Consider the following 12,872-nt stretch of genomic DNA (forward strand, 5'->3'; position numbering starts at 1 on the left):
TGTGTGGTGAGACCGAACAGGGGACTATTTCTGGCTGATCGGGACACAGGCAGGAGCCTGGACAACCGGGTCTGTCAGCTAGGATAGGTCTTTGGTATTGGCAACAGAGGCTGTGTCAACATTTTCAGAGCACCTCCATTTCAAAAATGGTTTTCCTGGTAAGGCTCTCCTGGGTCAGTGCCCACAGCACCACGAAAGGTGGCTATTTCCAGCTAGCTCAGTGAATGGGAGGAGGACCTGTGACCTCGTATCAGTCGGGATTCTTGGTTACAGGTCACCAGGACTGTCTCTGGCCATCTTCAGTGAGGAGGGACTTGTGGGAAGACAGTGAGGGCTCACAGAACCAACAAGAGGCTGGAGAACAGGCTTGAACAAAGGGCAGAGCCAAGGGAGCCATGGGAATCCCAGCCAATGGAATCCTGCAGGCACAGTCTGACCCAGGGGCTTCTACTGAGAGTGAATTTTGCAAGGGTCCCCTCACCACTCACTCAAGAGTCAGCTTAAGGAACAAGGACCTGACCGGCTGAGGCTGTATTTCACACATGTCTATCCAGGCAGGAGATGATGCTGGCAAAGAATTTGGCTTCACTATGCTTTCATAGTAATGGTGGACATGGGGAATGAGTGCTAGGTTTGTTTTTTTTTCCTTCTTTACAATGGAGAATTCCACCCCCCCCAAAAGGGAACCTAGGTTCTAGGTGGGGGTGGACACTGGACAGATTACAAGTAACAGCTAAACCTTTGGAGCTATTTTCTTACTTAAGCCAGTAACGGTTAGATGGTGTTGTTTGAAAATCAACAAGGTAGAGTGGGTAGAACTTAGATGTGAACTTGGATGACCGAAGAGCACATTATACCACTGATCAGCATCACGATGCTGGGCAAGTTATCTAACCTCCAAGAGGCTCCATTTCCTCCTCCGAAAAGTGGAGAGAATAACAGCAGGAACAGTTCACAAAGTTGCATGTGTAAACATTTTGTAAAATATTTTGAGTCCTAGAGGGCTGTGGGGATGGAGCAATCATGCCTGAGGCATCTTTTCATCTCGGTGCCCAGTTCACAGCTTGGCACCTAGTAAATGCCCAGTAAGTGTTTGTTGAGTGAATGGATAAACAAGCCATCAAGTGATTTTATCCACATCCTAACCTGACCAGCAGCTTTGCAGAAAAAAAAAAAAAAAGCAGATATAATTGGACTCTGATGTGGGTTTCATGAGCTGAGGCTTCGCAAATGAGAATATATATATCTATATATATCTATATATCTATATAGATATATGTATGTGTATATATATGGAAATATGCATATGTATATTAAATACACACACATATATTTTAAACAATCCCTTTGACATTTTCATTTTAATATGTGAAACCTGGCTACTTGATTCAGGGAGAGTTTATGGGAAGAAAGCTTCTAACTGGCTGGGGGGCAGCCCATAAAAACATACTGAAAACTGACCAGTTAGAAATGAGGGGCTGTTATGGGGAAAGAGATCAGTGACACCATAAACCCTGTGAGGCCCACAGCATTTCAATAATTAGCTCTCTGGGCAAGAGGATGCATTCTTCATTCCTTCCTGGTTCCCAGTCAAAGGATGGGGCCCAGAATCTCTTAAAGAGAAACCACAATTTTCAAATAACAGACGAACACATCTTTAACACAGGCAGGCTGTGTGATTGAAAGAGTTTCCAAGGGTGTGGAGGAGGGAAGGGTTTTCAAGAGCTTTAACTGCAGTGGCTGTCATCAAAATGCCCCCACCTCTCCCTCCCTGCGAAATTTCCAAATTCTACACCTCCACCCCCCCCCCCCCCCCCGCTCCCCGGTCACCCAACTCAAGTTTGACCTCCTCCAGGAAGCCCTCCTTGGTAACTCAAGCTCATCATGGGTTTTTTTCTGGCTCTATGACTCCTTGCCTTAAAACCCTCCAGAGGTGCCTCTTAGCTTCAGGGTCAAGTTCAATGGCCTTGTGATTTGGCCTTCCACGCAACCCCCGCCCCCCAGCTCCACCTCTGCCCTCCTCCATTCGGGCCTCAGAATCTTGGACTGTACTCTTGCTTTGGCTGGGATTTTCCTTCCCCTTCTTTATGCGGCTGGATGGTATTTACTCCCCAGACTTAGCCCAGGCCTCTTCTGCAGAGGATGGAGGACATGGTTTGAGCCTCCCAGGCTGGGTTAGGTGCTCCCATGTGGCTTCCCCCAGAGCACTCACCGCACTTGCTGTGACTCCCTTTCCAGGAGCTTTGCTCGCCTCTGTGTCGCTACAGTCCATACTGATCTGGCTCAGAGAAGGTGCTGTGTCCTGCTCCTCCCTCCTTGGAGCCTGCTGGGATCACCTCTGGAGCTTTAAAATGCAGACACCTGTGTTCTCATTCTCACGGATTCTAACTGGTCTGGGTTGGGGGATGGCCTAGGCATGCGATTGGTGCGCACGGGTTGAAAATGTCCCCAGATGGTCCTAATGTGCAGCCAAGGTGGAATGGCTCTGTGATTTATAGCACTTGACTCGGGATTTCCCCAGCAACTCAGAGGAGTTGCACTCTGGGCACCTCTGGCCGGGATAACCTTGAACTCCCAGCCCCACCATGTTTGCCGCAAGTTGTGTTGAAAGAAGCACTATTCCTCCTCTTACCTGGATCAGTGGAGCTGAGCTGCTCTGCGCCCCACCCCACGCCTCCCCAGCCTGCCAGGCTGATGAGGAGGGAGCACCTGCTTCACAGTACCTGGGAGAAAGATGACTGTCTGAGCCCCACCCCAAATCCAAGGAGCCCATCGAGGACCTGCAGTGGGAAGAAGTTACCAGGGATCCTGAGGCCACACCTGTGTGCCACCGCTCCACGGCTCAGGGCTGTAAGCTTCCCAGGGCTTGCAAAGCCAGGCAAGGAAGTGAAAAACATACAGGGCCTTGAGGGAACCATGCGGGAGAGGGGGTGGGGGGATTGGGAAACTACTCAGCCCCAGCCAGTTCTTGTCCTTTGGAAATGTGGGCCCCATGTTGTCAAATCCATCCCCCCTTTCTTAATAAAAAAAATATGGATTTTTCTGTGAACTCTTAACTATTTAAACTTGACAACTAATTCAATACAACTTTTTAAAGTTTTTATTTAAATTCGAGTCAGTTAACATACATATTAGTTTCAGGTGCACACTACAGTGATTCCACACTTCCATACGACACCCGGTGCTCACATAAGTACCCCTAATCGCCATCACCTGTCCCCTCCCCTGCCGGCTACCTCCCCTCTCATAATCATCAGTTCGTTCTCTATAGTTAAGAGTCTACTTCTTGGGACGCCTGGGTGGCTCAGTTGGTTGGACGACTGCCTTCAGCTCAGGTCATGATCCTAGAGTCCTGGGATCAAGTCCCGCATCAGGCTCCCAGCTCCATGGGGAGTCTGCTTCTCCCTCTGACCTTCTCCTCGCTCATGCTCTCTCTCACTGCCTCTCTCTCAAATAAATAAATAAAATTTAAAAAAAAAAAAAAAGAGTCTACTTCTTGGTTTCTCTCTCTTTTTCTCCCTTTGCTGGTTTATTTGTTTTTTAAATTCTATCTAGGAGTGAAACCATATGGCATTTGTCTTTCTCTGGGTGATTTGTTTTGCTTAGCATAATATTCTCCAGCTCCATCCCTGTCATTGCAAAAGGCAGGATTTCATTCCTTTTGACGGCTGAGTAATCTTCCATTGTGTATCCGTAGCCCTGCTTCTTTTCCGTTCATCAGGGGACACTTGGGCTGTTTCCATAATTTGGCTCTTGTGGATAAACCTGCTCTAAACATTGGGATGCTGTGTGTCCCTTTGTAATTCAATCAATTTAAATACACCTTCTCAGGCCAAACAAAGCTCCCCCTGAGGCCTGCATTCAGCTAGTGGACTGACAGTTTGCCCTAAATGTTTCCTATAAACTCTGTGTACAGATTAAGCCGGGGAGGCATGCTTGCCCTGTGTTGTCACCCTCTCCCCTCTGCACAGCAGTTGTGGGACTTGGGCCAGCATTGAAAAGCATCCAGGAAAGAGCCTCTGAGACCAGCACCGAAGCACACCGTTGGGGACAGTGTTCCTTACATTCGACGGCACTCCCTCACTTCTCGCCAGCTCAGCAGAAGAAGGCCTCTCTGGCCCTGGGGCCTAAGAGAGTCATATTTCTCCTCTGCAACGGGTTCATGAACCCTGAACTGCTTGGGCTCCGGTTTTGGTGGCTGAGAAAGCTCAGGGGACGATCTGGGGCCTGTCTCTGTAACATGGCCTTGAGGTCCTGCCCTTTGGGTGCCTGCTTCACTCCTGGTTCTTCTGACCATCTCAGCTTTGGTTTTCTAGTTGTCACTCGTCACGTGACCACACCTGCACCGTTTAGTTTCTGTTTTCTGGAATAAGGCATGCTATAATTACGTTAAGCCCATACGAAGTAGTAAGTGCTCAGGGGAAAAAAAAAAAAAAAGACTTATTAAATAAGTGACTACTTGAATGATTCATCTTGAGTCGCACCCAGAGCCCTGCCCAGAGCAGGTGTTCAGGAAATGAGAGCAGGATGATGGGGTGGAAAGCGACAGTTTAGAGAGGGGGAGACAATAGGCCTGTCATTTCCTAGCCCCTGGGACCTTCGCCGAATTATTTAACCTCTCTTAGCTTCCATTTCCGCACCTGTAAAATGGGGATAATCTCAGCACTCAGCTCACCAGAGCTGTTGGAGGACTGAATGAGATCCTGCATGTAAAGAGCCTGGTACACAACAGGTGCTTAAGAAATGCCCTTGTCTATGACGTCACTATTTAAGAGCCTAATTAAGAAGGTGCAGCGTAAGTGAGAACACTCTCGCTCTGCTCAAACTGGCTTGAGTCTGATGAAGAAGTCACATGTACCTGCTGGGGAATAAAATGGAAACGAGTGCTGGGAAGCCCTGCATTTCCTCAGCTCTGTGTCCCAGGTCTCTGCTTACCTGGTCCAGGGAGCCCTGGTTCCATTGCCGACAGCAGGTGGCTTCCTGTCCCAGTCTAGAGCCTGCTGCTGCCCCAACACTCTCTTTCCAGCATGCTCTGCTGCTGAAGACTGTCCTGCTCCTTTCATCACTCAGCTACACAGCCCTAGTCCTGAACACCCCCCTTTCTGGAAGCTTCTCACTGTTCCCCCCAAGCTTTCCAGCTCCGTCCCTGCCTCCCAACTGGCCGGCCCCTCTCCTGGTGATCACGTAGGAACAAATTCACCATGAACCATCATTTGCTCTCATCGCTTGGTGGCTGCACCCCCACTGTAGGAGGTTTGTGTCCTGTGGTGTTCAGGGGGAGCGCTTATAAAGGATTGAAGGTAGCACCTGGGAGACATTCCTCTGAGGTTGGGACATCAGGTGGACAGTCAGGAGTGTAACCCTGTACTATCGTTAAGAGTAATGCAATTCTTCATAGATCCTTGCCTATGAGGAATGTAAAGTCTGCCTAGATGCTGAAAATTGATCTAGAGGGGCACTCTCGTTGGCATGTAGGGCAGAGGTTCCCGGAGTGTGGTCCGCTACAGAATGCATCAGCTGGGAATGTGGGATAAATGTAAATTATCCAACCGCACCCTAGAACTACTGAATCACAAAATCTGGGTATGGGCCCAGTGCCCTGTTCTGAGAAGCCCTTGGGGTGATCTGGAGGCACAGTTTGTAGACCAGTGGGGTAGCAGGAAGGGCAAAGCCTGGGTTCTAGCTCTGAGCCTATCACCTCACCTGTGAAGAGGGCTGGTGCCTTCTCCTGTGGGCGTCCGCAGGGAAATGGGAGTAGTGTGGGAATCGTGCCTGACACAGCGCTGGTGCTGAGTGGTCCCCTCCACTTGTACCTGCTGCTGTTCTGGGATGGCTGGGAACCAGCCACAGACCCTAAGGCTAGGGCTCCAACTGGGAAACCGGATTAGAAAGTTGGTTGGGCCCTAAATGCCAGCATTAGGAGTTTCTATCTGAAATGTTTCTGTTAGTTTTCTACAACAGAGCAACAGGATCCTTGTGATTCCAGAAGCCCTGGGGCCACCTGGCCCGTTCCCTGTAGGCTGGTGCCACGTTGCAGTCTCGGGACCAGCTCCCCCCTCTCCTGCTCTTAGCAGGGGCAATGGAGATCTGCTACCGCGCCTCCGCCGCACCCCCTCCTCCCCGTGGGCAGGGATCCCTTATCAGACTTCCAGGCCAGGAGAAGCTCCCCGATGCCTGGGGAGGGCCTGGCAAGGGCCTGGAACAGGCTCCAGCAGGAGCAGAACCCCGTGCTTGGAATGCAGGCATTGCTCAATGCATTCCTTATGGCCACTGGTGCTGGGCGGTGCCGGCTGGACCCGAGGGGACCGGAGGAGGGGCCCACTCTGGCAGGCAGCCCTGCGCTTCCTGGTGAGGCCCATGCCTGGCCCTCCCTGTGGAAGGCCGATTTATTTGTGCTCATTTGTTGTCTGCCTCCCTAACTGCTCTGTGGGCAGAGACATTGACCACTGATTACTGAGACTAGCCCAGTGCCAGGAACAGAGTAGATGGGATGAATAAACACTTAATAAACAATGTATTGGGTGAAGGCTTTAGAAATTCTCCCCTCTTAAATAAACAGTCCCCAGAGCGCTCATTTCCCTCCTACTGATCACAACTGGGAAGCTTTCCTTATATGTGTGATCCCAGCCCCCTCATACTCCCACTGGTCAGGGACTTGGTTATTCAGCTCCACACTCCAAGGCAGCTGGGCTCAGAGCTGGTGATGGGACTTTGGACAAGGACCTCGCAGGGCCTGAAACCAGGTCAGAGGATTCCAGGTCCAATGCTCTTTCTGTCTGCGCCCCAGAGGGAGACAGGCCCTGTCGAAACCTTTACCCTGGCCTCCTGGGTCTTTCCTCGCTTGGATTCCAGAGTTACTGAAACTCATCAAGGAACTGACTCCTTAAGAAAACAAAGCATAGAAACTTCCAGCAAGCTTTTCAAAAACATCTTTTTTTTTTTCTCCCAGCTTCATTGATGTACAGTTGACACATGAAATTATTGGAGGCTTTTGAGCTTTCAAATTGAAGGGAGCGTGATTGCCTTAAAGAGGAGCCTGTGATTTTCATGCTGTGTTTATGTTACAGCTGTAAGAGCATGATGGCTTGATTAACAGGCTCTTTGGGTAGAAGCCTTCCAGCGAAAATTAGAAAATTAGGAATCCAAAAGGATGTCTGCTACTACTATTATTTGACGTTGTTTTGCAAATGCAAGCCGCCACAGACGATGTGGAGCAAGAAGGTGGTGAGAGAAAGACACCACCGTTTCTTTTTTTATTTTTTTATTTATCTTATTATTGTTTTTTTTTTTTAATTTTTTAAGATACAACCGTTTCTTAAGGACTCTGAAACTGGAGTTTATATCAAATACTTTATCTGATTCTCATGGCCCCACCACAGGCTAGGTAATTGTTTTATGTGTTAGTATTATTTTTGTTTTTTACTTATAAAGGAATGAAAATTCATAGATCATAAGTTACCTGTTTGTGTTTATCCACCGAACGGTCCTCTTGGCTTCCAAGTGTTCTTGCTGTTGGAAAGGAGACAAAATGATGCTGGGTTCAGGAGGATCTGTTTATCACTCTTGAAATCCAAGAGAATTCACTGAAAAAGCTACTAGAATTAAGAAGAGATTCAGTTAAGGAACTGGATATGGAAAGTGGTGAGAGCCCTGTATATCTGTACCGCTTACAGAGCCGCAAAACCAACTAGAAAATATAATTCTAAAAGATCTCCGCTATGAAATACCTATGATGGAAATGAACAAGAAATCTGACAAACTTATAGGAAGAAAACTACAAATCCTTATTGAGAAACACAAAGATCAATGAAAGGAGGTCCCTTCATATGGATAGTCTGGGGTGGGAAAACGATATTGTACAGACGTCAACTTTTCTCAAGTGACATTGCAAGTTTAGTGAGATTCCCACAGGAAATCTTTGAAATATTCAATCACATTTATTGTATCTGAAAGAATAAGAAAATCAAAATGTGTTGAAATATCAGAGTAATTTTTAAAAAAGAATAATTCAACGGGCGACAGGAAGTATCACCTGTTATGGCACATTTTAGAACATACTACAAAGCTATAAAAATAAAAATAGAGTGGTAAGACTGTAAGAAATGGCAAAAGGACCGGAAAAACACAATGAGCCCAGAAACAGTCCTTATCATCTACAGGCTTCAGTGTATGATAATACAAATGACAACCCAGATCACTAGGTCAAGAAGGGATGGTTCAGGGGCACCTGGGTGGCTCAGTGGGTTAAAGCCTCTGCCTTTGGCTCAGGTCATGATCTGAGGGTCCTGGGATCGAGCCCCACATTGGGCTCTCTGCTCGGCGGGGAGCCTGCTTCCTCCTCTCTCTCTCTGCCCGCCTCTCTGCCTACTTGTGATCTCTGTCAGTCAAATAAATAAATAAAATCTTAAAAAAAAAAAAAAAGAAGGGATGGTTCAAGGGGAAGGCTAGGACAATTAGTCATCCATCTAAAAACTTTAAGTGAGAGCCTTTGCCTCTAGCTGCATATAAAATAAATTTCTGATGGAGGAAACAGTCCATAAAAATTAAAAGAAAATCTAAGTGATGACTTTTCCACTTTATTTTTACATTTTACCCTTTGATTTTAGAGTAATTTAGGACTCAGGTGAAGTTGTGAAAAGAGTCCAGAATATTTGTGTCCCCTATCACCTACCTGTCCCCAATGACAACTTCCAATATAACAGTGCATTTTCAAAACCAGGAAATTGAAACTAGTACAATACTATTAACAAACTACACAACTTACTTGGATGAGGACGTATTGAACAATAAGAAATACAGCTCCATTTAAAAAATTAAGATATTTTGGGGAATCTGGCTGGGTCAGTTGGTGGACCATGCAATTCTTGATCATGGGGTCGTGAATTCAAGCCCCACATTGGTCATAGAGCTACTTAAAAAAAAAAATGAAGATCTTTCATATATGAAAAGATCATAAAAATAGAAAGGCAAAAAACAAAGTGAGAAAAATCTTGCCACAAGTATGGCAGAGGGATAGTTAATTACCATACCTTGTGATGATTGCTTGCAAATTAATAAGAAAAATACTAATGTTTACCTAGAAATTTGGACAAAGGGCATGTGTAGACAATCCACGTAGAACAAAATGTAGATGCTTAATAACCACATGAAATATGTTTATCTTCCCCAGATACCAAAGGAAACTGTGCTAACATCTTTAAATGCCATTTCTCATGTAGCAAATTAGCACATATTTTAAAAATACAATCACACTTAGGTGAGATATATACTCTGATACACTGCTTGGGAAATGTAAACTGTGTCTGTAATTTCTGGAAAACAAATTTCAATGTGTCCTGAGAGCCCTAATAGTGATTATATCCGTTGATATTTTGTAGCCCGTTCGAGCATCTCTCCCCTGGCAGTGATCAGAGGCATCACTAAAGACTAAAGCACAAGACAGTTCATCAAAGTGGGGTGAAGGGGCGCCTGGGCGGCTCAGTGGGTTAAAGCCTCTGCCTTCGGCTCAGGTCATGATCCCAGGGTCCTGGGATCGAGCCCCGCATCGGGCTCTCTGCTAAGCGGGGAGGCTGCTTCCCCCTCTCCCTCTGCCTGCCTCTCTGCCTACTTGTGATCTCTGTCTGTCAAATAAATAAATAAAATCTTAAAAAAAAAAAGTGGGGTGAAGCTGAACTAGCCAGCAGTAAGAGGGTGGTAAAATGACTTCTGTCCCCTCCATATAATGGAATACAACATTGCCACAAATAAACATTTTACATAGATTTTTTTTAATGATACAGAAAACTGTTCACAAGAAAGGCAAGATAAAGAATGATATGTACATACGTCAATATTAAAGTTTGTATGCGTGTGTGTGTGTGTGTGTGTGTGTGTATAATTTCTGTACTGATACCCATATCTGTGTCTAGAAGGAAATGTAGGACCATGTTAATTGCAGTGATCTCTGAGCAGTGGGATGCTTTTCTCTATTTCCCTTGTCCCTTTTTAAAAATAATGAGCACCTATCATTTTTATATTATTATTTTTCAGTGGCTTTATTGAAGTATAATTTACTTACCACAAAATACACCCTGCCTTTATATTATTTTACATGATTATATATTTAACAAATGTGTACTTAGAAAATAGAACATTATTTAAAACGAAAAACAAATCTGGACTGCATCATTTAGGATTCTACCAAAGAAACAGAAAAAAATACACCAGTATGTATGTGTATATATGCATATTTTATGTATATGTATAAAGACCTTTGAATTTCACACTTTAAATGGGTGAACTGTATGGTATATGATTTACATCTTAATTATATCTTTTTTTAAATTAAAAAAAATTTTTAAGTAGACTCCACGTTGAGCACCGAGACCAGTGCGGGGCTTGATCTCATGACCCCGATATCAAGACCTGAACTGAAATCAAGAGTCAGACAGTTAACGGACTGAGACACTAGGTGCCCCTGAATTATATCTTAAAACCAAAAAATTCCTGGCTCTGCCCCCCACAAGGCATGTGACATGGAAAAGGGATCCCACCTGTGTCTGCCTCAGTTTCCTTAAGTTTAACAGTGATTGTGACCGCCGGGACCTCGTGAGCTTGCCGTGCATCCGTGAGGGGGATTATGTAACTGTTCAGCAGGGTTTGACACACATGGAGCCCTTGGTGAACAGCAGCAACTTGGAACCTTCCCTGAGGTTCTGAGACATCAGTGGTCCTCCAAGCACTAGTGTGCGGTGGAGTGGAGGAGACCGGGCGCGGGAAGGCCAAGCCGGAGCCTGCTAAGGGATGGGGCAGGGACCGGAAATCAGGTAGTCCTGAGGCCAGGGGTCGTTCTGAACCATAAGGTGATTCAGGCTTCCATCGTTTCACGTTTATGCTTGTGTGGACTTTTTTTTTTTATTTATTACTCTGACCCGGTTTGCCTGCACAGCTAAGCTTCCCCCACTTACCCCCTCCTTCCAAACTGATTCTGTCCTTTTTTCTTGGTTAGAATACTTTGCAAGGTTTAAAATATCCCCCGAAGAAAGGCTGCCCAAGACCCAGCAAGCACCCCACACTCGGTAGGCAGGGTCAGGCCTTGGGCAGCTCAGGCCCCTCCTCGCTTGTAGAGACCTCTTGGCCTTGGCCTCTAGGAAACGTGCAGATAATGTTTCCTTGCCATGGGATGTCAAAAGCTTTGGTTACAAGCCCTGAAAGGCCCCAAACCGTGGAGTCGCGTTCTCCCTAGACCCCTGTTGGCAGGGAGATGGCGGTCGTGGGGCTGGCCCGCACCCAGCAAGCGTGAGAGCCAGCTGTGTGGAGGCAGCAAATATAGCTGCTAAAAATAGAAGTCACGTCCAGCCTGTCGTCCAGCCTGTCAGGGGGCTGGCCCAGAAGCAGGGCTCACCCCGGGGCAGAGGGGAGTGGGGGAGGAGGGCGCAGGGGGTCTCACCTTGCTGTGCCATTTCCACAACGTTATGCTGATCCAGTCACCGGCCTGAAGGGTTTGGACCTGGCACAGACTGATCTGGGTTCAAGTTCTGGCTCCTGGGCCTTGTGTGACCGTGCGGGTGTAATTTTTTACTTCTCAGAGCTTGGGTTTCCTTGTCCATCACATGGGGAGGATAACCACCATGCTTCCTCATGGAGTTTCCGTGAGGTCCTGGAGGGCTGCCTGCACCCAGGCACTCCATGGCTGTTGGGGACCCTTGTTTCTGTTAGTACTCGACCGGGACCCCACAGTGCCCAAAGCCAGTGATTTCAGCAACCCTGACACCCTCGCCACAATACTGGGGCATTAGAATTTTCACCCACGTGGCAGAAGTGGAAACTGAGGCTTGGCCAGTCTCTGCTCTCGAGCTCAGCAGGGAAGCAGGGGTCAGGAGGGGACAGCATGTCCTGTGTGCTTTGCTGAGGTTCAGCTGCTGAAGGCTGAGGATGGTTCACTGTCCCCAGGCCCAGGCTGTGGGCATGGTGTCGTATCCTCCAGGTTCCGGACCTGTTGTCTCTTCCAGACCCACGAAGAGAATCCTTTCCTGGGATCTCCCCAAGCACTGCTGGGCACTGGATGCTGGACAGAGAAGAGTCTAGGCCTTTGGTGGGGGCTCAGCCCTCAGGAGGAACGCAACCTCATGTGGGTCGCCCCGCATGCCTGTGCCTCACTTTTCCCATCTGAGTGTGAATCACATCAAAAATGCGAATCCCTGTCCCACCACTTATCTGAAATGGCCTTGAGTGAGTTACTTTCCTTTGCTTAGTTTCTGTGCCTTTGCCTACAAAAAGAGGCACCATGTAGTAGTGGGATGTTCATGAAAACAGGAGAGCATAAAGCTGTAATTAGTATGATTTTCATTGCATTTTAGGAAGTCTGTGCGTGTGGAAGCCCCTGGATGGCTCAATCGGTTAAGCAGCCCGCCCTTGATCTTGGCTCAGGTCATGATCTCAGGTCGTGGGATGGAGCCCCATGTTGGGCTCTGTGCTGGGCATGGACCCTGCTGAGGGTTCTCTCTTGACCTGTCCCTCTGCACATCTCCGCTCATGCGCTCAAAAAAAAAAAAAAAAAAGGTTTGTGTGTGTGTTTGTATGCACTGTTTCAAAAAGACAAAGAAAATTTACTAAGACTCCTACTCCCTCTGGACACGGCTCATGGGTGACTTATTCCCTCCTGTGTAGTACCTTTGTACTTTCTTTTCCCTAATCTTCTTCTAGTGAGTGTCTCTCACGGTAAGCAATCAGCAATGCGAGGCGTAAAAGCAGCCGTGGGAGCCGCTCAGGGTTGTCAGAGAATCACGAGCCCCGGCCGCGTGCAGACGTGCTGGGTGCTGGCCGTGCTCACCCTCCTCTCCCAGGGGCGCGGGGCTGGCCCTGTTAGCCGTGGAGGGACCCGCAGCCTCCCG

Source organism: Lontra canadensis, unplaced genomic scaffold (assembly GCF_010015895.1).
Source record: "Lontra canadensis isolate GAN:19392208 unplaced genomic scaffold, GSC_riverotter_1.0 scaffold30, whole genome shotgun sequence".
Classification (NCBI taxonomy): domain Eukaryota; kingdom Metazoa; phylum Chordata; class Mammalia; order Carnivora; family Mustelidae; genus Lontra; species Lontra canadensis.